Source organism: Poeciliopsis prolifica, unplaced genomic scaffold (genome assembly GCF_027474105.1).
Source record: "Poeciliopsis prolifica strain line A6 unplaced genomic scaffold, Auburn_PproV2 SCAFFOLD034, whole genome shotgun sequence".
In the NCBI taxonomy this organism is placed as follows: domain Eukaryota; kingdom Metazoa; phylum Chordata; class Actinopteri; order Cyprinodontiformes; family Poeciliidae; genus Poeciliopsis; species Poeciliopsis prolifica.
In genome coordinates, this window is record NW_026562409.1 from 2,191,373 (window position 1) to 2,213,632 (window position 22,260).

Consider the following 22,260-nt stretch of genomic DNA (forward strand, 5'->3'; position numbering starts at 1 on the left):
CGCATGTAGAGAAGCCAGATCTGGTTTAGTTTGAACCTTAATATTTTTCTTCACGGTAGAAAACACCAGGAGTGACAAGCGGTCAACAGGAAGGCTCCATATTTCCACCTTAACACTGCAGAGTGCCAATTAAAGGCTCAACAACATGGACGGCGTTCCATATATAACAAGGCCTAAGAAGCAATCCTGTCAACTTGCAGGGTGGGACATGTCAAAGCTGGAAATCGAGGAAGCCGCGCCGTCCGCGGTGCTGACAAGAGCAAAGCTTCACGTTACTAAAATCATCTGGCGAAGAGAAGCAGCCTGCGTTTCTGCTGCTCATTGTGAGCTTAGGCAGCCGTCACTACCTCGAACCTCATTGATTACCACGCTGCTGACAAACACAAATATATTTTTAGTGCAACACAATGCGCTAAAAATATGCACCTGGTCTATTTTTGACTAAAGCTGTGCCAATCTGCAAAGAGTCCGACACGGTTTCATGCACAAGATCGCACTAAAGAATGAAGTCAGTCTGCATAATGAAACCCACACTGCAAAAGCACAAAATGTATTACTGAGTATTTTTGTCTAGTTTCTGGTGCAAATATTATGGTACACTTAAAGTACGACAAATGACTTACAAGTAACTTTTCATCCATATATTGATGCTTGTTTTAAGTCGATAATTCCCCATTATTGATAAAAAATAACTAGTTACATTGTCAGATTATTTCACTTGTAACAAGATATTTTTAGTAGTTAAATAGTTTTCCAGAGGAATAGTTTATGATGGTAGTTGATAATAGTTTATGTTCATATGACCCACCCCTATGTTGCAGTTTGCTGCAGTAAGTCAACAAAATAAAAAATAAATCCCATCAAGGTGTTAACTTACAACAGCAGTCCACACCAAATTCATGCAATAACGGCTGCTAGTGATGGCATGTCTGAGCATCACAACCCACCTGGATCCAGACTGCAGAAAAAACTGCTCAAAATATTTATATGGACTCCTTTCAAACCTGTGACGTCACGTTTGAAAGATCCCGCCCCCATCCCCATCCGAGAGGGCCAAAAAGCTGCTAGCTGACAACGACTAGCATTGGTTTCAGCTGATAAGTTATCAACATAAGTCTTAAACATATCCCTGATATACAAAGGAAAAATGGACTCAGAGCTTGGCTGCTACCGGCCAACTCTGCAACAACTAGATAACAAGGTGAAGAAAAAGTTTTATGAAGACAAAAATACTGAAGGAGAGGGAAGTAGTTCAGTTCTTTTTACTTGACTTTAACATGCAGATGTGATGTGGAATAAGGTGCGTTTCGGTCCAGTTAAAAAATAAAAAAGGTGACATAAACACCAACAGGTAGAGCAGGTGTCTAAATGAGCTAATAACAAAGGTAGCTAATCTTCCACATCAAGCATGAAATCATGAAACTGTAACGGACCGAATGTCTGTTTTTGGTGGTAATGCTTGAGCGTTTTTTAATGCTAAATCCTGAAACAATGCAGTGGTATTGTTGTCAGTTGCTATGGCAACGAGTCTGCGTGTAGCACAGCCAACACAGAGACAGTTTTGAGTTGTTGTTCAACCGGTTTATGCGTTGTTTTTCCCTTTGCTTTGAGGCGCTGCACTTCATTGATAATGCTCATCTCCAGGTTTCATCTGGTTAACAGGATTGCTCCTCCGCAGCAGCGCCGCCATGCAGGGCACGGAAAAGAACCGCCTTTTTGCCAGAGTGTTGTGAACAAGCACAAAATTTCCAGATGTAAACAATAACATGTACAGGGTCCATAGGGCACGTGGAGTATATTTCATCTCCAGCTTTTATTTTGCACAAATGATGTCTGTAGCTCCTCTGTTTGTGTTTGTAGATGGATAACAAATACCATATCTGCCAACAAAAATACATGAATCTTGAGTCAGACTACAACTCTTCAGTATTTTATTAATGAGTCTTCTACCCTGCAATTACTTTTTCTTGCATACTTCTGCAAAGCAAGGCTATCCCTCTCATCTGTCATCAAATCAACGTTTTTTTCTGGCTTCTCTTTGACAGGAAAAGAAAAAGTGTTTTAAATATTTGCACCACATGTCCTTCATCAGTGAATTGTTGCTATTCATGACTGTTTAAATGGGCTGTTGAATGCCGTGTCTGACAATAGGAAAGGAAACAACCTCACAAAGCATGAAAAACAGCATCCATACTTCGCAACAGCAGCGGCACCAAAAGTGTCAGAAGTGGAAACCATGTGGTCGGTTTGCATCTGTAGCCAGATTTCAGCAAATTAGTGAAATTCAATTTCTCATTATTCAAGATGTGCAGTTAGTGGATTCCAATATCAATAAGTTGGTTGGAGATTTTCAGGGCAAAGAGAGAAGAAAACGAGGAAAAACACCCAGGAGCTGCTGAAGCCCAGCTTCCAGAGGATATAATTTAATCAGAAAATCTGATTAAAATGTTTAAAAAGCAGCGCCATGCAACATTTATTGACTCCCTGAAAGTGTCTTTCTTTATACATTCAGACATGGCTGAATAAATGATTTAAAGCTGACACATATAATTCGACCTTGTCAGGAGCCCCCACCCTCTTCCTTGTGCATGCTGTGTAATTGAGCCTTCAGGGAGAGTGGGAAGACTATCTGGTCCCCACTTTGTAGGGATGTGTATTGATGGTCAAGACTGGTAACCAACTATCTAATCAATAAATGCATAAACACACACGCTGATGGAAGTAAATATGGTGTGACAGTAGCTTATCTCGCTTTTACAAGCCGTCTAATAACTGCACAGCTCAGAGTAAAGTTAAAAGCACCTCTGGGGTACCACTGAACGATATGTGTAATTAAATATGTTTCCTTGCATAAAAGGCTATTAACTTTTTCCTCAATACATTTCAGCACAATGACACAACGAGGAAAAGCCCCATTTAAATTGGTCAGCGACTCCGTCAGACGCAGATGGGCTCTCTGCATTTAAATTACATACAATTCACATGAAGGCCACAGGCAACTTGGAAATGAGGGTTGCATTAATTGAGGGAGTTTAAATTACTTTTTGCGATGTGGCTTTTGTAATCTTCCTCCCCTCTAAGTTTCTCAAAAGTTTCTGTTGTAATGTTAAACGTCTGAGCTGATCACCTGTTCACTGCAAAAACATAAACTCTTTGGTCAAGTTTCAAGTAGAAATATCTAAAATAAGACAAAACTAACTCAGAAGTAACTTTTCAATGAGATACAGAAGCTTATTTTTGGTCAGAAATTGCTTAATATTCATAAAAACGAACAAGCTTCAAGTGTATATTTGCATTGCAAACTTGACTTGGTAAGAATTTGTGATTTTGCAGTGAAGGTTTAGAAGTAGCAGGAGAGTATTCTCATCAAGTTACTCAGAGTAACTAAGTAACTTACGGTGTTCAAACCAGTAACAAAACAAAAACTACAATAATGCAAAGAAAATCAATCACTTGTTTAAATAAGAGGTAGCACAGCTGGATGAGACAGGAATTTAGAAAAGTTAAAAATTTCTATCAACAAACGTACACTGTTAGCCAAACATATATGGGAATAATCTGCCGGTAGAACTAGTACTAAAGTAATTGCTGACTTAAAACAAGCTACACCTTGCAGAAAAATTACTGTTAAGTTAGTTTGGTCTCCTTTCAAGACATTTGACTAGAAAACAGACCAAAAATACTTGGTAAGACTTTGGGATTTTGGAGTGTTGAAGAGAATCGGGAGCAACCAGAGGAGGACAGGCCACGTAATTGTCTTGTTTACCTTGATTTAATGGAGAGTGCACTTGTTTTAAACCACCAGGGTTCAGAAAACCTGCCAAGGCCGGGCAGACCGGGATGTCAATCTCGGCCTTTTTATTCAGTTTTGCTGACACATCTGCAACTGGAGGCTCGCCGGGTCCCGAGAGCCACCGCGTGTTTCTAACGCTCCAAATCAATCCCTCATTTAGATTCAGCAACTCAGAAAACATGAAAAATATCACCTATGGCGGCGGAACATGCCAGAAAATCATTAGAATTAGAAATGACAAGACATGTAATTGCAAACAGCAAACCTTGGCGTACTTGTGATTGAGTTTTAAACATAGATGTGAGGAGGGGAAAAGCAATCCACGTTGAGCCACATCATAAAAATGCAAATGCTTCATCTCTCACTCCAGGAGTTTGGAGCTCAGCAGCAAATCTAATATACTGCCGAGTGTTTAACATATATGTGTTTTCATTTTCTACATTTGCTCATCAGATCGTCTTGGCAAGTGAAGTGCTGCACAATATCCAGGGCTTTACAGATGTAATAACCGGGAATGCATGGGGCCAGAGCCGTGCAGCTGAGGCATTAGGGCCAATGGGAGCTCTTTAAATCAGAGAGCGGCCGTAAACACGCCGTCTGCGTCGCTCCCCGCGCCGGCATTACCGGCCAAGCTGATGACAAGTGCCGAGCAGCCCCTCCAGTGCCTTTAAAACAGCAAAGCGTTCTCCGGAGGGAATGCAATCTGTGTCCTCTGCACAGATCCACTGTATGCACTTCCCCGCGTGTGTTTGAGCGCCTATTATGCTCTCTCAAAATGGGAGAAGGAAATAGGAAAATCGCCTCAGCCAGAGATGAACTAGGAGAATAATCAGAAAATAGTGTGACGCAAACAGAGCATTTCAGCCCCCCTTCCCCATGCCACCAATCCCCCAGCACCCCCGGCTGAGAGCTAAATAATAAGCAGCGGGGACGGTGCCATTGAGAAGAGAGTACGCCCCTTTCTATTGGTTACAGCAGCTTATACGTTTAGGATGGGAGATTAAACAGCCTCGCTTTCCCTCATGTGGCGAGCCCACATTCCTTTATTGCAATAAAAACATGAGAGGTGCGCAGAAAAAAGCAGCTCCACACATCCAGACCTTCTGTTTTAATGTGAGAAACAAAGACAGATTAAAACACAAGTGTCCAAAAAGTATAAACCAGACTTTTTCTGCACTGTTTATGCTTGTGTTTGGTTCTGACTACGGTGTCAGCTGCAGGAACACAGAAATAAACAAGCTTGAACACATTAAGAGAGAGAGAAAAATGCAGTTCTTTTGATTTCTATTTTTGCCTGCCTGGAAAAGACAAAGACACTTGAGCAGAGGATGGATGGCGAGCATGTGGAGTGAAGTCAGTGGAGTGTTTGAAGTGAAAGCGCCAGACACGTGTGTGTGTGACACAAAGTGTGTGTGACAGCGTTAAGCCTGAGTGAGAGGTGAAAGGACTGCTGTACTCACAGTTGTGCTCTTGTTTCCCTGTGGTCTGCCGGCGTGTCAGAGTTTCATCCTCTCAGCGTCTCTCCCTGGGCTGGGCTTCCTCTTCCTCTTCTGACCAAAAGGTGTGAGGAGGAGGAGGAGGAGAAGTAGGAAGAGGAGGAGGGGATACACGAGCAGAGCGCTAAGGAATGAAACTGGAGAGAGAGAGCGAGAGAGGATGAGGGAGAGAGAGAGAGAGATTCAGAGGCAGGGCGAATCGTGGCTTGCGATTGGCCTGTCAGTCCGGGAGAGGGAGCGTCGGTCTCGGCGGTGCCTACATCCCAGTCCGTCTGCTCCGATTCAAACACCTCCAACGCCGAGTTCTGCAGAAACACAACACTCGCTGTGAACACACACGCATACACACACCCCTGCACACACGCAGACAGACAGAGGAAGGGAGGGTTGATAGAGAGAGGCAGATGTGTTCAGAAGGCCGATGACAGCTCCAAGCTGAAGCTTCTCCTTGGCTCCTCATCAATGACAGGTACTGAGGATCAGGAGAGAGAGGGAGGCTCCTACACACACACACACCCTCCTCACCTCCCCGCCTCAATTACCATAGTGGCCATAGATGTATTGGGCTTGTCAGCTCTCACGTACGGCTGATGAGGAGATGTGGGCTAACTTATCTCATCTAATTTAACCCAGCTATAATCAGACAACACTCCCGGCTCATTTATGGTCAGACTGGACAGACGTCATGGGCCGCTATCCGACTCTCACTGAAAAATAGCATTTTATCCATGCAAAGGTAATCTAACATGTACATTTTTTATTTTGATTGTCATAGCTTCAGTGCCACTCAACATTGCAAAAACACAAAATTTCACCAAGTATTTTTGGTCTATTAGTACACTTAAAATTAGACAAAACTTACTTACAAGTAACCTTTCTGCAAGGAATAGGAGCTTGATATAAGTCAATAATTATTTATTATTGATTTTTAAAAATATGCAAGTTCAACCAGCAGATTATTCCATTTATAACATGGGAAAATGTCTCGTTAAAGGTTAAATAACATATCACCAGTACTAGTACATAAGGAGTTATTGACCTAAATCCAGCTGCTGTTTCCTGCTGAAAAGTCACTTGCATGCTAGTTTTGTCTTATTTCAAGTGTACTAACATTTGTGAACAAGACATTAGATAAAAGTACTTGGTAAGATTTGGTGCTTTTGCAGAGAAGTATTTACCTCCTTTGATGTTTTTCCACATTAGACCACATTAAACCCCAGAGAGCAATGCATTGTGTTGGGTTTCATGAGGAAAATGAGAAAAGTCTTACTTCTTATTTGGCTCATCTCTACCCAGCTACTAAAAAAGTAGTTTCGGAACATATTTTGGGCTGTTTTGACACTGACTTTTTTAAAACCTTTGGTATTCCTTGAAAAAGATAGCTGGCACAAGTGCAGCCTGGGAACGTGATTTCAAGAAGCGAGGGGTGAGAAAGACTGGGCGAGGGCATGGAGCCAGAGACAAACTCCAATTAGCTCTGCCCGGGTCAAAGAGCAGCAGGTTCAAGTTTCACAGTCCACATAAAATGGCTGGAGAAAGGAAAAAACACTCTGCAGAAATCAGAACATTCAGAATGAATCCAGAATATAACTGGGATTCATGATCATGTGAATAGAATCTGATCTGAATCAACACCCAAAATACCTAAAAAACAAGACGCAGTCCAAACAAGAGCCACGGTCAAGGATATTAAGCCTGACATTTCTGCAGTTGACGCCCAGTTTGCAGCCGAATGTCAAGCGGCGGGATTTTTCCCCTCATTAAGTGTTGCGCCCGGTCAACAGCAGACTGACTCCAATCGGCTCCACACAGTGTCCCATGAATCCCATCTCCGTCCTCTTCACTCCACCAAATTCAATTAAAAAGAGAAATTGGCAATTAGATCACTGTTATGATCCTGTAACAATGATCTAATCTGTAATTCATTGGCTGCTGTTCCCGTGGGGTGGGAGGGGGCCGCTGCTTGATGGAGTGGCTCGGAGACTTCTTGGCATTCACCTCGGCTTGGGCGGCACGCGATGCGGCAGGAGGGGGGCAGAGGGGGCGCGTGGCGCTCCATTGCAAACCGAGGCCTCGGTAGTGTCACCTCCGGGGCCTCGGTTTGCCCGCGGCAAGAACGCAACCTGTGACACACACTCGTTTGTTTTGCTCTCGTAGGCATGAGAGCTCATTTAGCAGGTTGCACGTGTAATCCAAGTGCGTGCATGAGGACACGGAGAGTCACAGCTGGTGTGCAAAAGGCAGAAATGTACACAAACACTTTCTCCTCTCTTGGGGAGAAAATTTTTTTGCTCGTTAATTGAATTATGTCAATTCCATGTGGTTAATGAAGGGTACGGGGGTAGTTTGCCCTTTCTGGGGCTTCAGGCTAACAATCACATTGAGGCAAGGTGGGTGGAGGTGGTTGAAGAAGCTTGAGTTTGCAATGTTTAGACTGGAACCAGTGTCTTGTTACCACCTTTCTAACTGGAGTCAAGCTACCCCATGTGGACTGTCTGCAACATTTAGAATCACCGCAATGACCTGCGGCCATGCTGGGGATTTGTTACGTAAAGGGCTTGTTACCTGGCAACATTTAAAAACATCTTCAGCTTTTTCATCTTATCTTATCATAGTGATTATATTTAGATCCCAGATAAATGCAGCGTCCTTTACTGGAGACACGTACACCCACTTGGAGTCAACAGGAAAGCCAACTCACTACCATATAAAGGAGGGTGTGGGCTCGCGACATGCACACACACACACACACACACACACACACACACACACACACACACACACACACACACACACACACACACACACATCCAGGAACAGTGTGATTGCTCTGCTTCGCTCGTTTAGCACTTCTAAGGCAGAGATCCCCAGAGGCCAGCCATCACATCCAGTTACTGTGGCGCACAGACACGACCGAGCCCCACCTGGCTGCTCTCACCTCAATCTGTAGGAGGTAGGAGGCAGCCGCACCGTGTCGCTCGCTTTCTCACTTACTCACACACATCATTCACCACAGATCAAATATGTGGTCTCACACACACATACACACACACATTGATATCTTACGCCAAAGATCAAGAGGACTTTGACTATGCAGACTTTCACCAACACACCTTTACCTGCAATTCAAACAATCTCCTCTTGGTCCAAAATCACATTGTTGAAACTGGCTGTGGTGACTTACTGATACCTGGTAAAGGTTTGTAAAAAGCCTTCAAATAAATGTCTCTTTTTGTAGTCATTTGTAATCATTTTGCATTCTGCGTAATCCAGACAGGAATTAGGTGTCTGCCTCTGCCAGTCAGAGGTGAGTGGTTGGTACAATCTGAACAGATCGCTAGTCTGTCACACGTCAACACAGAGACAGAAAAGACACATGCACAAACAAGGCCAGTACAAAGGGCAACATGGAGCAACCGTTTGCCTCAACATGCTTGTCTTTTATATCTGGGGGAAAGCTGGAGTACCCAGAGAGAACCGGATGCTGGACCAGACAGTTCTACTCAGTCTGACATTATTGGAAGTTTCTTCCATCAGCTCAAACTATAAAATAACTAACGATCCGTCTTTAAAATTTATATTCTTGTTAAGCAGAACTAGTCCAAGTTCTTATACAAGTCATTCATATTGAAAAAAGAAGTTGAATGGATGTCTTTAGACAAATGGGTCAAATTTCCTCCAGTTCCCACAAACAGTTGTAGAGGGTGATTACTGCAAACTTTCTTACCACATTATCTGTAAACTGATTGAATCAGTAGAGGGCACACTTCCTCGAATCCGCCGAAAACTGAGCTAATTTTTTCCTTTTAGCGCTTTCGCTAACTCTGGAAACATTTAATACACTTATCTGTCGCCCTGAAAATGATTTTTTCCAGGTAAATGATGAAGCACTAACATACTTGGCTGTTTGTAAACTTTCAGTTTAATAAAGGTTGACACCTGTGTTGAAGTTCAGGTCATCAGCTGTTACAAAATAAGAGCATGAATGTGCTTGCTCTTATTTTGAAGTGTTTAAGAAGCAGTTCCATTTCCTCTCCCCATTTTCTCTCCCTCAAACATACAAAAACAAAATAAAACATGGACAGTATATAAATATAAATATAATGCCTACACCATATGTAAATTATAATGTCAAAATTAAGGGTTAGATTATAGTTTTCAAAAGCAGACATCATTGAACTCAAAGTTAATGCTTTAGCATTAGCTTCAGCTAAAATCTATAGGAAGCTGTTCCTTCCTATGCTTAATTAATTACCTGATGCTTACCTCTAGTTTTAACTTCCACTCTGATTATATTTGCATCAGTTTGATGAGCTGAAACATGCAAGTGTGACAAATAAAAGCCAAACTTTAAATCTGTAGGTCAGGAGATACTGTTATACAGCACTGTGTGCGTTAAACAAAGCAACACCCTATTAATGATAACAGAAACAACTGTTGCATCCTGGTTTCATTTTATATTTTTAGGTAATTTGTCCGATTTAACAATACCGTTAAACTGGTTCTTTTGAAAATTTTGCCATCTGTCTCAAGAAGATTTATGTGTATAATTAAAGGTGAAATATAAGATTTATACATTTCTCATTACCAGTGACTTGGAACCAAATTATCTTGTGAGTCCCATTAAAAGCAGCCTAAATACCACAGATGGAGAACCGTGGATCTGTCGGTCTCACTGGTTCTTCCTGGGAGGTGTGAAGGAGCTCATGATTCCCCAGCTACTGAGCCTGTAAGAGTGGAGGGAAAATTATTTCATTCCCCCACTAACTTTAACAAATTTGCTTTAATTAACATTAAATGAGTAAAATGTGTCAGCGACAGAGCGCCGGTGAGACTAACAGATGGTATACTTGGGAAATTGCTTCATTAACAGACACTCCTTAAGAACAGGACTAATGAGACAGAGCTGCTTTGACTGCAGAGTCACGCTGATGGCATCAGGTGCCGAGAGGAGGATGTAATGGCTTGCTCAGGGGTGCTACCCCAACAGATGCAAACAACAGATCGCTTGATTGGAAGTGTGTTCCTTTTGTGTGAAAGTGTGGACGGGTAAGAATCGAGGGCTGAGTGTTGGGAGGGGGCTAGAAGATATGGAGGAGGTCTGGCCGGTGATTAGTGAGCTCCCTTGCTGGTTGAGCCTGACTTGTCACAGGTTGACATGGGATGCAATTATAGAAGGGAAGTTTCCCAGCCCCTCAGGCATGTGCCAGGCATGCTGTCAACGCCGGCTGATGTGTGGGCTCTTGGCACTGCCAAAGGTGTCACAGGCGCTTATGTGTGCACAAAACTGCTGCACAGCCATAAAAATTGACCTCAGCTTTTCCACGCTCACGTAGTGATGTGTGCTCCGGAGCTAGCGCACACGCCTTACCTTTTGTTTGAGTTTTACGTGCAGTTAAAGCCTACTCCACTCCCAGCCTTCCCTACATCTCCCTCTTTATTTCCTCTGAAGCTATAAGTAAAAGCCAAAACACTCTGCTGGCTCCTCATGCTGTTCCCACATCTTCTCCTTTTCCCATATCAGTCTGCGTATGACTCTGCCAGCAGCGCAAGTAAGCTCTATAAGACCCAAGGCAAATTACCACAGCGGGACACTGCGTTTCTGTTCCACATGCTTCCTCTTCCTCTTCTCTTTCTCCCCTCCCGTCTCCCTGCATGTCACAAATCAAAGTGTGTACCTCGACACTGGCTGCACGTCATGAATTTGGCGTCCTCCACTGGTGGAGTCCCTGCTTTCATTGAGCATACAGCAAAGGAAATGATCCATGACGTAAAATAAGAGGGATCGTACCAAAGAGAAGTGATGGCCATCTGAACTTTCGTCCAACCTGTCCTTTTATTTTATCAAAAGTACCTTTTTTACTTCAGAAAATTGATTGTACAAAGACTCCCATACTACCATCTAGTGGCTTAAAAGCCATGCTAGTGGGCCATCAGGTGTGATTTTCCACTTCAGACAATTTTTTTAGGGAGCGAAATGGCCTGAAATTGGATCCTTTGGCAGCTTGCAGTTCCTCTTAACTAGCCTTGGGCAACAAAATACTGAGGCAGCGCTCCCCTGCTATCATTTCCAGAAAGTTCTAAAGATGGTGGCCCTAATCCTCATACAGGGGCAGGGAGGCAGTTCTTGGTCTGAGCAAACATCCAGCCGCACTCACATACAAATATATTGTAAAACATGTTTACAGGGCAGTAAACAGGGTCAAGCCAGGGAAAGTATGATAGCAGCGAGTTAGCGGGCCTTTAGAAGTCAGGGAGGTCTGCAGCAGTGGCCTGCTGGTGTTATTAGCAATAAGCCAACAGGACGCGTCCCTATGTCCTCTACTTGCACCCTGCTGTGATCGCGCAGCAGGCGAGCATATGATGCCTTCCTACCCTGAACAGTTCAGATCTGCACCGACACAAAGAACAAGAGCTAATTAAAGAGGATCTTAACGGGGAGTAAATTATTTAACGTTGCCTACATGTCTTTGTGCCTTCTTCCTTTTGTTGCTTCTGCCCTGCTCTTTCACCTCGCTTTTTCTTTTGGGCTGTTTTACAACATTTGCACGACTGCTCTTTCATCTCTTAAATGGTGCCATTCAGTAGCCATGCCACGGTCGTCAAACAGTCACAGGGACAAATGCAGGGCTGGTGAAAGACAACACTGTTTTAACTTGAGACAAGGGGAGAAGCAGCGACAGGCTTTCAAATCAATGTGGAGGGGTGACAGAGCTCTAGATACCGCCAGCATCCGGTTGGACCACCTACTTGCCTTTAGAACAGCCTTAATTCTTTGTGACAACAAAGTCATTCAAAACGCTGCCAGAAACACTCCTGGGAGGCTTTGGTCTGTATTGACATGATATTCTCACACAGTTGCCTTCTATTTTAAAGCTTAATATCAATAATCTCCGGTTCCACCCAATCCCAAAGGTGCTCTGGTGATTGTGGAGGTCAATGGAGGTCAACAAACTCATTGCTATCTTCAAGAAATCGGGGGTGATTTGGTCAACAACAGCACTCAAGTAGGCTGTGGGTGTTTCAATAATTAGCAAGGAGCCTAAAGTATGCTAAGAAAATATCCCACACCATAACATTACCAGCAGCGGTCTTATATAAACCTGTGGAAAGTTGATATAAGACATGATGGGTTCGTGCTCTCATGCTGTCTACTCCAAGGGAATTGGAGACATTCGGATACAGGCGTCTTGGTTGGTGCTGAATGCGTATCAAACAGATAAAATGTTGTTTTAAGGCACGTTATTCAGAAAATGTTACTTTATGAGCTATATACCATGTTGTACTGCTATTCAGCCATGTTTGAGGCTGAATAACTGTCCAATTTAAGAGACAGAGGGCCTCTGTCTCTAACTTCAACATGTACCTAATGGCTCTGAAGTCAAATTTCTTTTAATTAAGTCATGTTTGATATGCACGCTGAAGGTAACATAGTTCCTTGACTGTGGAAAATACATAATACTATTTAAAAAATGTCTTATTCAAAACATGAATACATTTTTGACTGTTATTTATTAAAATATCCAAATTGTGCCAATCTGATTTTAATGACTTTGAAATTGGTGCATAAAAAAGGTGATTTTTCTGAACCTCTGAAAGTTGCAGCTGAACTTGAGACTCATCAAATGTATCAACATTTTTCTAATCTGTTATTGCCGGTGTGATGATGCGTTTTTCTGAGTCAGCCCTCTGTGTGACTTGGTTGTGATTAAAGAACAAATAAACACATGTACCTAATAAAAATAGCACATTTTCTGCTGTAAAACTGAATCTTTCGGTTTGTTTGTGCTTTCGTTTTTTCAAGCTTCACCCACATTCTGTCTGTTTTGAAATGAAGAAAGCCGTTCCTTTAAGAAAGCTTTTTGCTGATGCTGTGCTTCAAGGCGCCTGGCCAAAGGTTCACAGGAAAACTTGTGCATTCATTCACCCAGCAGGGGATGGCATTTTCCATTTCTTCTCTTCTGCTTGTGCCGTTTTTTCCTGACAGCAGTGCTCTCACTGGGCCAATTTCAGACTTTCTGATCACCCAGTGCACCAAGCACATCTCTCAATGGCCGAAGGCGACTCGCAGCTAAACCAGCCTGGCGTAAATCAGTGATCCTTCTCAGGCGAGGCAGAGATCCACTGTCTTGTAAACAGAAAATTATGAACTAAAATATTTTTCTTCCACAATAATTAACCTGGAGATGAGCTTTGAACTATCACAGTACAACAGGAGCAACAAAACAAACTGGATGAATGAAATATTCAACTAATTTTTGTTCCACTAAAAGCTTTAGTTTCCAGTGTGAACACACGTCCCATTAACATGATCAGAACTTTGAACCGATAAGAATTTTTCAGCTGACTCGTGTCCGTGTGGAAACATTAAACAGCCTTCAGTTCAGCACTAGAGGGTTTTTCTGCATGAAATCATGGCGCTTCACACAGGAAATAGGCACCAATATCTTAATTTGACGTGTTTGTCCCATGAATGTCAAATCAGTAGTTGCGTTTCCATTACAAAAGGTGAATACTTTTGTTTAAGGGTTAGGGGTAGGGTAGGGTAGATGCAAGAAAAAAGAAGTTTGTCATAGCTAAAACTGTTTTACAGTGTAGTGTTTCATCAGAAAGCTGATTTGGGGTTGGATTGAGAGAATCAATATGAAGTTTTCTGGAACATACCAAGACAAGGATTTTTGCTGAGTGACCATGAAGGCAAAGTATGGAGGTATAACAGTGCCAAAAGGCAGTGGAAGCTGCAGACAATGTGCTATACTTTGCTTGAGGTTTATGTTTGGCATCAACAAAACCAATACGTTTTGTTGATGCCAATTTCAAATTTTGAAATGAAATCCAATGTATATGCTTTGTTATGCTTATAGTGTGGCTGGTGCAGAAAAACCAACCAAAAACTCAAAGTCTGAAACAAATTCAGACTTGTTCATTCAATTCCAGCTTCTTTAATTATTGCGTCTTCTATAATTACTCCACCCTGGAAAGAGAATGGTTAATATAAATCAGTAAAAATCCCCAAACGAAAATAAAATTAATTCCCATGATGAGTATGTACACTTCCAGGACCAACTTGATTGGAAATTTCCAGATTTCAAATACTGTGTGATGAAGCAATTAGCATGATGATTAACAAGTGACAGAATCTTGCAACAGACTTCGTCTCATTAAAACCGATAAACAAACATAAACCGCTCCATGTTTGGGCTGTGAATTCAGATCCAAATTTTAGTCAAAGATCAACTACATTAGCTGAGAGGGTTGAATAGCTCAACGCTGCGTAAACAAAATATTTCTCTGCATGTCCGTTTGAAAAATGGTCTTCCTCTAAACATTTCCAACAAGAAAAGAGTTAAGATATGGAAGCACATGGAGGCTTCTCAAATGTCTGCAGAGGATGCTTGTGTGAAACACCAGTGGGGGAGGGGTCAGCGTTCAGCATCATCTACTTCAGGCGTTTTCTAATTATTGGAGTTAATGGTTTCAGTGCAGCTGAGCGCTGTGGGTGGGTGGGGGTGTTCTGCACGGAAACAATGACCACTGTTCAACACCAAGGTGTGTTTCTGTCACTTGTAAGATTCGCAGGACCAGAGGAGCAGTCCATGTCACTGACTGGTATCAGTATCGCGGGTTGCCACAGGGACTTGGGACCTATTTTGCATGCTTTCACTTGACAGCATACATGCTCTGGTATAAAGGCTACATGGCTTCTTGGTGCTGCAAGTTCTTCATAGTTGTCTGAGCACTGAAACCTGCATATCTTATGGATTTTCAGGCCTTGAAATATATTTTTATATGTTTTTTTGCAGGCTTGTTTTATTTAAAGAATAACAAATTTGGAGATTTGAAAAGTTAGAGGTTCAAGACTTAGAGATTAGCAATGCCAGCTGTGACTTTCCATTTTCGAATTTATTATATAAAACGTTATCATGGTCAAAAGGAAGTTTTCTGACTGCAGTATTCAAAATCAGAATAAAAGTAACGTTGGCATGGAAACACGGGCCAGAAACGGTCCAGGGACAAACATTTTCGTTCTCTTGCTTTATCTCAGAGCTCAGATTAACAGTGAAGATTGAGAAAACAAAAATGGTTTAGTTGTTCATGAAATGATCTAATAGTTTTTAGATTAACAGTTGAAATGGACAATGGACTCGGTTTAAAATCTAATCAGAATTTGCAAGTCTGGGACACTTTAACGGTTTCATTAATAATTTATTTAAAACACATCTTCGCTGCTTTAACTGGAAATTAATGCAACTTGCTCCGATGATGTTTCAGTCAGAAGCACATGTGGGGTCCGGATGGAGCAGCCTGGGTTCAAACCTGTCCTCTGAATTTAATCTGCGCCGTTCACAATAATAGATCAATTAATATGATCGATTAATTTATATGTGAACAACAAGGAGCTCCTCCTTCTTAACATCGCTAAAAAGCCGCCATTAAAAAAAAAATTAGATACCCAGTACAAAGTTAGATTTCACTATTGCCTGTTTTCTGTGCGAAAGATGAATGAATTTTTTTTTAACTGTAATTTTAGTTCATAATCCGTTTCAATTATTGTTATGTGTGTTATTTCAGATACTTAAGTCTTTTTCAGTTCCAGTGTTAAACATTTTTTAGAAATTTTTGATTTTTTAATATTTGACTGGATACACTAGCATTAATATGCCACTATTATTATTTTATTCCTTGAAATCAGTCTAAAAATGACAATATTATCATTTATTGCAGTAATTACTCTGACAATTTATTGTCTAGCAAAATATCTTATTGCGACAGGCCTATCTACGCATCTTTAAATAAATTACTAAAATAAATCAACTTTTCCCGCGTAAACTACCACATATTCAATAGTTAAACACCACAATTATTTCACAGAGGTCCTTTACCGCAAGTATTATTCAAATTTAGCTTAACTCCTACAGATAGACCTGTCACAATACATTTTGCTGGATGATAAATTGTCCCAAAAATTATTGTAATAAAGAATAATATTGTCATTTTGAGACCATTTTCAAGTAAAATCTCCAAAATAAAAAAAGAAAATTATTAAAATGGATTATGAAGTCTGTGAAGTAAAACCTCATTTAAAGATGTTAATCATTCAGCTTAGTCAGAAAAAACAGCCAAAAGTGGCAATTAGGACTGTTGAAAAACAAATTAACTCTTACTGGGTGTCAAATGTTTGCAGCGTCTTTCAAAATGGCTGCTTTTCAGCGATATTAACAGGGAGCATCTCTTTAACGATTGCTGTCCAATTGGAAATTATTGAGCTCATTCTAATTCATCATGATTGATTTATTGTTTTTAGCAATAGGCCTAACTACAGATAAACTCTCTACCCCTGAGAGAAGATGCTGCACTAAAAAAAACAAAACAGAAACTTGCTTTTTTTTTAGACTCCATTAGGAAATAAATGCCAGTGCATTCTAGCGTGCTTTGCTCACTGCACAGGTTACGTTGTGTCTGAATAATCTGGGGCATATTCATTACGAAAACAACACTTTACTCCGGTGACAAAATGATGTTGACCTTTAGTGAAATCGAATACTTGCAAAGCGTGCCTCATTGTTCAAAGATAATAGCTGGGCAGCGTATCCTGCGATGCAGATGATGCTGCTGGCAAACGGAGCGCCAGCCTCGCAGTCGGTGGGTGTTGGACCCGTGATGACTCATTCCTCATCGGCATACAGAGGAACCGGGCGACAGGCTTCTGCTGCAGCTGCCGATGTGAACGCGCTTCCTGTTGCCGGTCATTTTTACCTCACTAAGATAAATGCCAGCGGCTGAATCTTTTTGTCTTCGCAACACCTGGCTGAGCTAACCTCGGCTGGGCGTTGCAGAATAAGGAGCAGGAGAAAGCGTTTGTGAGAGAAAGACAGCAGGCAGCCACCCTAAAGGAGCTTTGTTCATTCTCCAGGGAAATTGCATCACGTATTGATCAGTGCTCCCTCAATCTAATGGACACAGGGGGGGAATTGCTCCAGGCAATTGGGAAATAGGGTTGAGAATAACAAGGAGTCATTAAGGCATAAAACCCAGGTTAGTCACCTGAGGACCTTTCACCTGCCTTCACATGCCTCTGGAAGCAGCCGGCAACAGCAGGGAGATCGGTGAGGAGCGCCGGGTTCACAGACTCAGAGAAGCATTTGTCTCCATTATAGCCCTCACACCGGCAAATAAACAGGGGAGACAGACAATCATTCTACATTACATCCCTGACTATAGCACTTTACATTTTCTCTCAGCGTAACAGACTCCCTGGGCCATCTCACAATCCTCACATCCATTTTTTACACATCCTGCCACTGCGTGTGCACAGCCAGAGCGTTCAGCAGCCAGGGATTTCCACCGCCGCAGCGTTTGTGTCCCTTTCTCCAAGGCAGAAACAGCGAGATCAAAACAAGGTCTGCATCCTAACCCAAATCTGTCATGCCATCATTGGTGTCACACGACTTCAAAACGAAGCCGAGCGCCAAGCGCAGCCGGCGCCGTCTCCTTCACAGGGCTCGGTCCACTAAAAGGGCAGCAGAGACGATTTTTCAGCCTCTGCTGGAGCGAGGCGATATTTAAAAAACAGGTAAAGATCGGTGATAATCATTAGAGTGGAAGGAAGTGGGAGGATCTCAGTGGATTTATCTTGTGGATCTCACAGCTGGGTGAAATGATGAGCACAAGACAGAATAAGATGTTCAGCCTCTTCTTCCTCATAAATTCCTCAGAATTTTATCAATTTATTAGAGCTGCAGCATGTTGTTTATGCTCAGATCTAATAACGTTACATCCTAAATATGAGTCTACTTTCATTTAAACTAGAATTTTAAACTGTAAAAACAATCAACTATCTGATACATTTATCTGTGGAAAGAAATTTTGAATTTTACTGCAGATTTTTAAAGATTCACAGATGGAGATGGAAAAAACAAGATGGATGGAATAGCAGTTGGATGGATGAACAGCTGGATGGATGAAAAGCTGGACGGATGAACAGCTGGACGGATAAACAGCTGGACGGATAAACAGCTGGACGGATAAACAGCTGGATGGATAAACAGCTGGACGGATGAACAGCTGGACGGATAAACAGCTGGACGGATAAACAGCTGGACGGATAAACAGCTGGACGGATGAACAGCTGGACGGATGAACAGCTGGACGGATAAACAGCTGGACGGATGAACAGCTGGACGGATGAACAGCTGGATGGATAAACAGCTGGACGGATGAACAGCTGTCTCTCAAAGGGAGCAGGACATCCTCCTGGTCTGTTCCCAGGTTTCCATCTCTTCTTCTCTGCCTCAGATGTTTAATGTGATCCCAGACTGTGGAGGAACTCTGATGTTCCTCAACATCATCACAGAAAAACCCACAGCAGCATTTCAATTTGGTTTTAATCGATTTGCATGGATCTTTTCATCTAATAACCAACAATCTGCAATTCAATTCTAATTCCTCTCCATTATTCTTAAAGCCAAGCAGACCATTTCACACATATCAGCCACTTATATGCATGTAAATTATTGATCACCTCTCAAGCCCTTCTCAAATGAATTGACTTTGTGCATGTAAATAAGGTGCTAGACTTTGCTGAGGTGTTTCCAGCGGCTGCCTGGCAAGCTGGGGTTTTGATTTGGTGCCATTTGGATATTAAGTGCAGTGGAGGCTGAGTGCTATTACAGCCGGGGAAAGGCAGCACATCAATCTCTGTCAGAGGAGGGAAAATCGCTCTCCAGACAGGAGCAGCGGGCGAAGGAAGGGCCGCAGAAAAGAAGGAAAACCTCATGAGTGCTGCACAAACTAGTTTACTATAATGAACTGTATACAAAGTAAACCACAGCATCTCATATGGGCTCTGTGTAATAACCTGCAGGCTGATCTATAGCATCAGCTGTGCCCATCTGCAACACTGCAGAAGCACAAAACCTACCAGTTTGGTCTGGTTTTTATTAGCACACTCAAAATAAAATACAACTAAATTCTAAGTAACTTTTCAGTTTATTCTAAGTCAATTTTTTTAATGTCCATGAAAAAGTCCCACTGACAGATTATTTCATTTATAACAAAACATTGCTTCCATGTTAGTGGAACTTGTATTTTTCAACAATATTAAATCAATTATTTACTTAGAAAAAGATACTGTATATTGCTAAAAAAAGTCCTACATTCTTTGCAAATGATGATGCAAAGTATTCTTCATAAAAATAAAAAAATTCTGAAGAGCCCTGACCATTCTTTACATGAGACAAAACAGAGTGTCTTCATTCAGAGGGTTTGTCAAATGCACTGTAATACAGACTGCTACAAGAGATCTTTCCTCCCAACAGCCTTCATGATCTACAACAACTCTGAAGAAACCTGAGTAAATATGAGTTACAAAAACATTTAATTTTCCTGAGGGATAAATAAAGTACTTTTAAATTTGTTTTATTTCAAAGGGATTAAGTTATTTGTATTAGAAAGAAGACAAAATACCTGCTAAGATTTTGTGTTTTTGCAGTGCAGTGGTGTCAAGCTCATTTTCATCAAGTGTGGCTCAAAACTTTCCAATTTACAAACTGCCAAGTTATTAATAAATATCTGTCTCTGCATTCAATACTTATTCAAATCATTAAAACAGAAGCTCTCTTCACATTTATCAGTCCCTGCAGGATTTCGCATTTGTTTTTGTGATTTCTTGCAGTTATAATTACTGATTTCATAGAGCTAATTTAGAAATATTTCCACTTTAAAATGATGTTAAATGTGATTTTTGTAACTCAGTATTTTTGTTGTCAATCGTGGACTATATAACCTGACATGAAGGCCGAAGCAGCAGTGCAGTAGAAGGAAGAAAGACTGCCACCTGCAGGTGGGAGTTAGCATCTCTTAAAGCTAATGTTTTAGCAGAAAATCCGCATACTTTTCAAGCAATTACATCAGTAGGTGCTGATTGGTGTAATTTGGCTTTGATTTATTTGATACAATAATTTCTGAGCTGTTATCTTTAAGGCTAACAGGTTCTGAGGGCCCCATCAGAAGCTTTGGCGGCCAGATTTGGCAAACATGAAGCTCTACAATGCTCTGCTGCTCCTCTTGCAGTGCTGGTTTGGGCTTAGAGGCGCCTCTCACGGGACGCTCCCCTAAAAAGTTACCTGATGAGCCACCGTTCTCACAGGAGGGATGAGACGAGGGGTGAAGAGGGGTAGAAACAGAGACAGAGAGAAAGAGAAGGCTCTCATTATTTCTCTCTAATTGCCCACGAGCGACCCTCCTGATCCCCCTCTCTCTTCCCTTCTTGCAACCAGGTAGTGTGCCTCATTACAGGCAGCCTCCTCGGTTTTCCCAGGAGAAAGCCATGAAAAGGCCATGAAAGGCCTCGTCTGACAGGGGCCAACAGACTGGACCAATTAACAGGGTTTTTCTGTGCTCTGACTTGCCACACTGCAGTTTGCAACTCATCTACAGTGTCAGACTTGCAGATGTCCGAGGTCAGGCTGGGACGGTTTATTCAAAAAGCAGGTTTAAAGTCAAATCTGCACTCCAGAGCCGCAACGACACTCGCCGGTTTACCCAGCGAAGGAATATGAAATTCTCAGAGTTGGAAAGTAACTAGTTATAGTTACTTGAGTAACTTTTCGGAAACACTGCAAATGCAAAATCTTAGTATTTTGGTCCAATTTCTAGTGGACCAATATCACTTGAAATAAGAAAAAAATACTTTACAAGTAACTTTTCAGACAGAAGTTTATTTTCAGGAAACAATTTTTAATATTGATTAAAAACAAAAGTACTAATTCCACTGACACAATAATTTAATAACATTGTTATCGTAAAATGTCTTGTATAAGTGAAATAATCTGTCAGTGGAAATAGTATTTATTTTTATATCTACATTAAGGTATTGTTTACTAAAACCTATCTTGCTAAAAAGTTGATTTATGTAAGTTTTGCCTTATTTTAAGTGTACTATTTGTGCTAGAAATGAAATCAAAATACTTGCTAAGATTTTGCGTTTTTGCAGTGTACTCTGAAGAGTATTTTACTACGCTTTGGTTTTCACTTTTTATTGCTACTAGATGCTCTACCGAGTGACTTCACTGCTGGTTTTAACCTGAAATTCACCAGACAGACAAACACCTGCAGTTTCATAGCGAAACTATTTTCTAATTAAGTTATTTGTTTGAAATACCTTCATTTTGGCCCGACTAATGATGTAATTCTTAAATATCTAGTGACTGATGTTCTGAGCAGTTAGTACTTGCGTCGCTTTCTCATCAAACAATTTCTTACTCTTCAACAGTTTCTTGGACGGCTACTTTTTACTTTTACTTGAGTAAAAATAAGTTGTAGTCGTGCTACTCTTACTTGGGTATAATTTTTGGATACTCCATTTACAACCAAACGTCATCTTGGCATCTCAGGTTTGCTGACCGGTCTGCTTGGCTGAATTATGTAATAATTATGTACGCTGTAACTGCAACAGGTTTTCCCAGCACCACAATCTGCCTGCAGCTGTTTCTCATTTTTAAAGCCACACCAGCAATGCGAAAACATGCAGCGCTTTAACATCCTGTCACTTTAACATCCGACTGGGACGTTCTGTGTCTGAGCTGCAGACATAATCTGCAGAAGCATAAATGCTCCGACATGCAGTCAGCGCCATCCGGCCCAGTTAAAGCACTCCTCACTCGACTTTCACAGAGACCAACTTAAAAGGATTTTCTACAATTTGGATTAGCTTTGAGAGAAAAGAAAGTGACCTAATTAAAGTTTGAAAAGTTAAACAGGGTGTTTCCAAGTGTCTGGAAATCAAGTTTAAGACTTTTTAAAACATTTTAAAGACAATTATGTATTTATTTTTTTTCAATTACAAAAAAGATGAAAGTAAAAAAGTTAGGACCTCAGTTTGATATATAATTTCAACATGGTCATTTTATTCTTGACCTACAAAAGTCTTAGGTCAAGAATAAAATGACCTAAGGCTTTTGTAATTAACAT

The 22,260-nt window shown here is 41.4% G+C and overlaps 1 protein-coding gene across 14 annotated transcripts in view; it reads right to left on the reverse strand.

The window, feature by feature from the left end:
* rbfox3a (RNA binding fox-1 homolog 3a) overlaps positions 1–22,260 on the reverse strand; it is a 514,332-nt gene that overhangs the window by 487,681 nt on the left and 4,391 nt on the right. For 13 of the 14 annotated variants that reach the window (XM_055052121.1, XM_055052124.1, XM_055052118.1 and 10 more), the window contains exon 2: positions 5,254–5,594. The gene's annotated coding sequence lies outside the window, so the exon portion shown is untranslated. The remainder of the gene's footprint in view (positions 1–5,253; positions 5,595–22,260) is intronic. The other variant, XM_055052114.1, reaches the window with a different exon arrangement.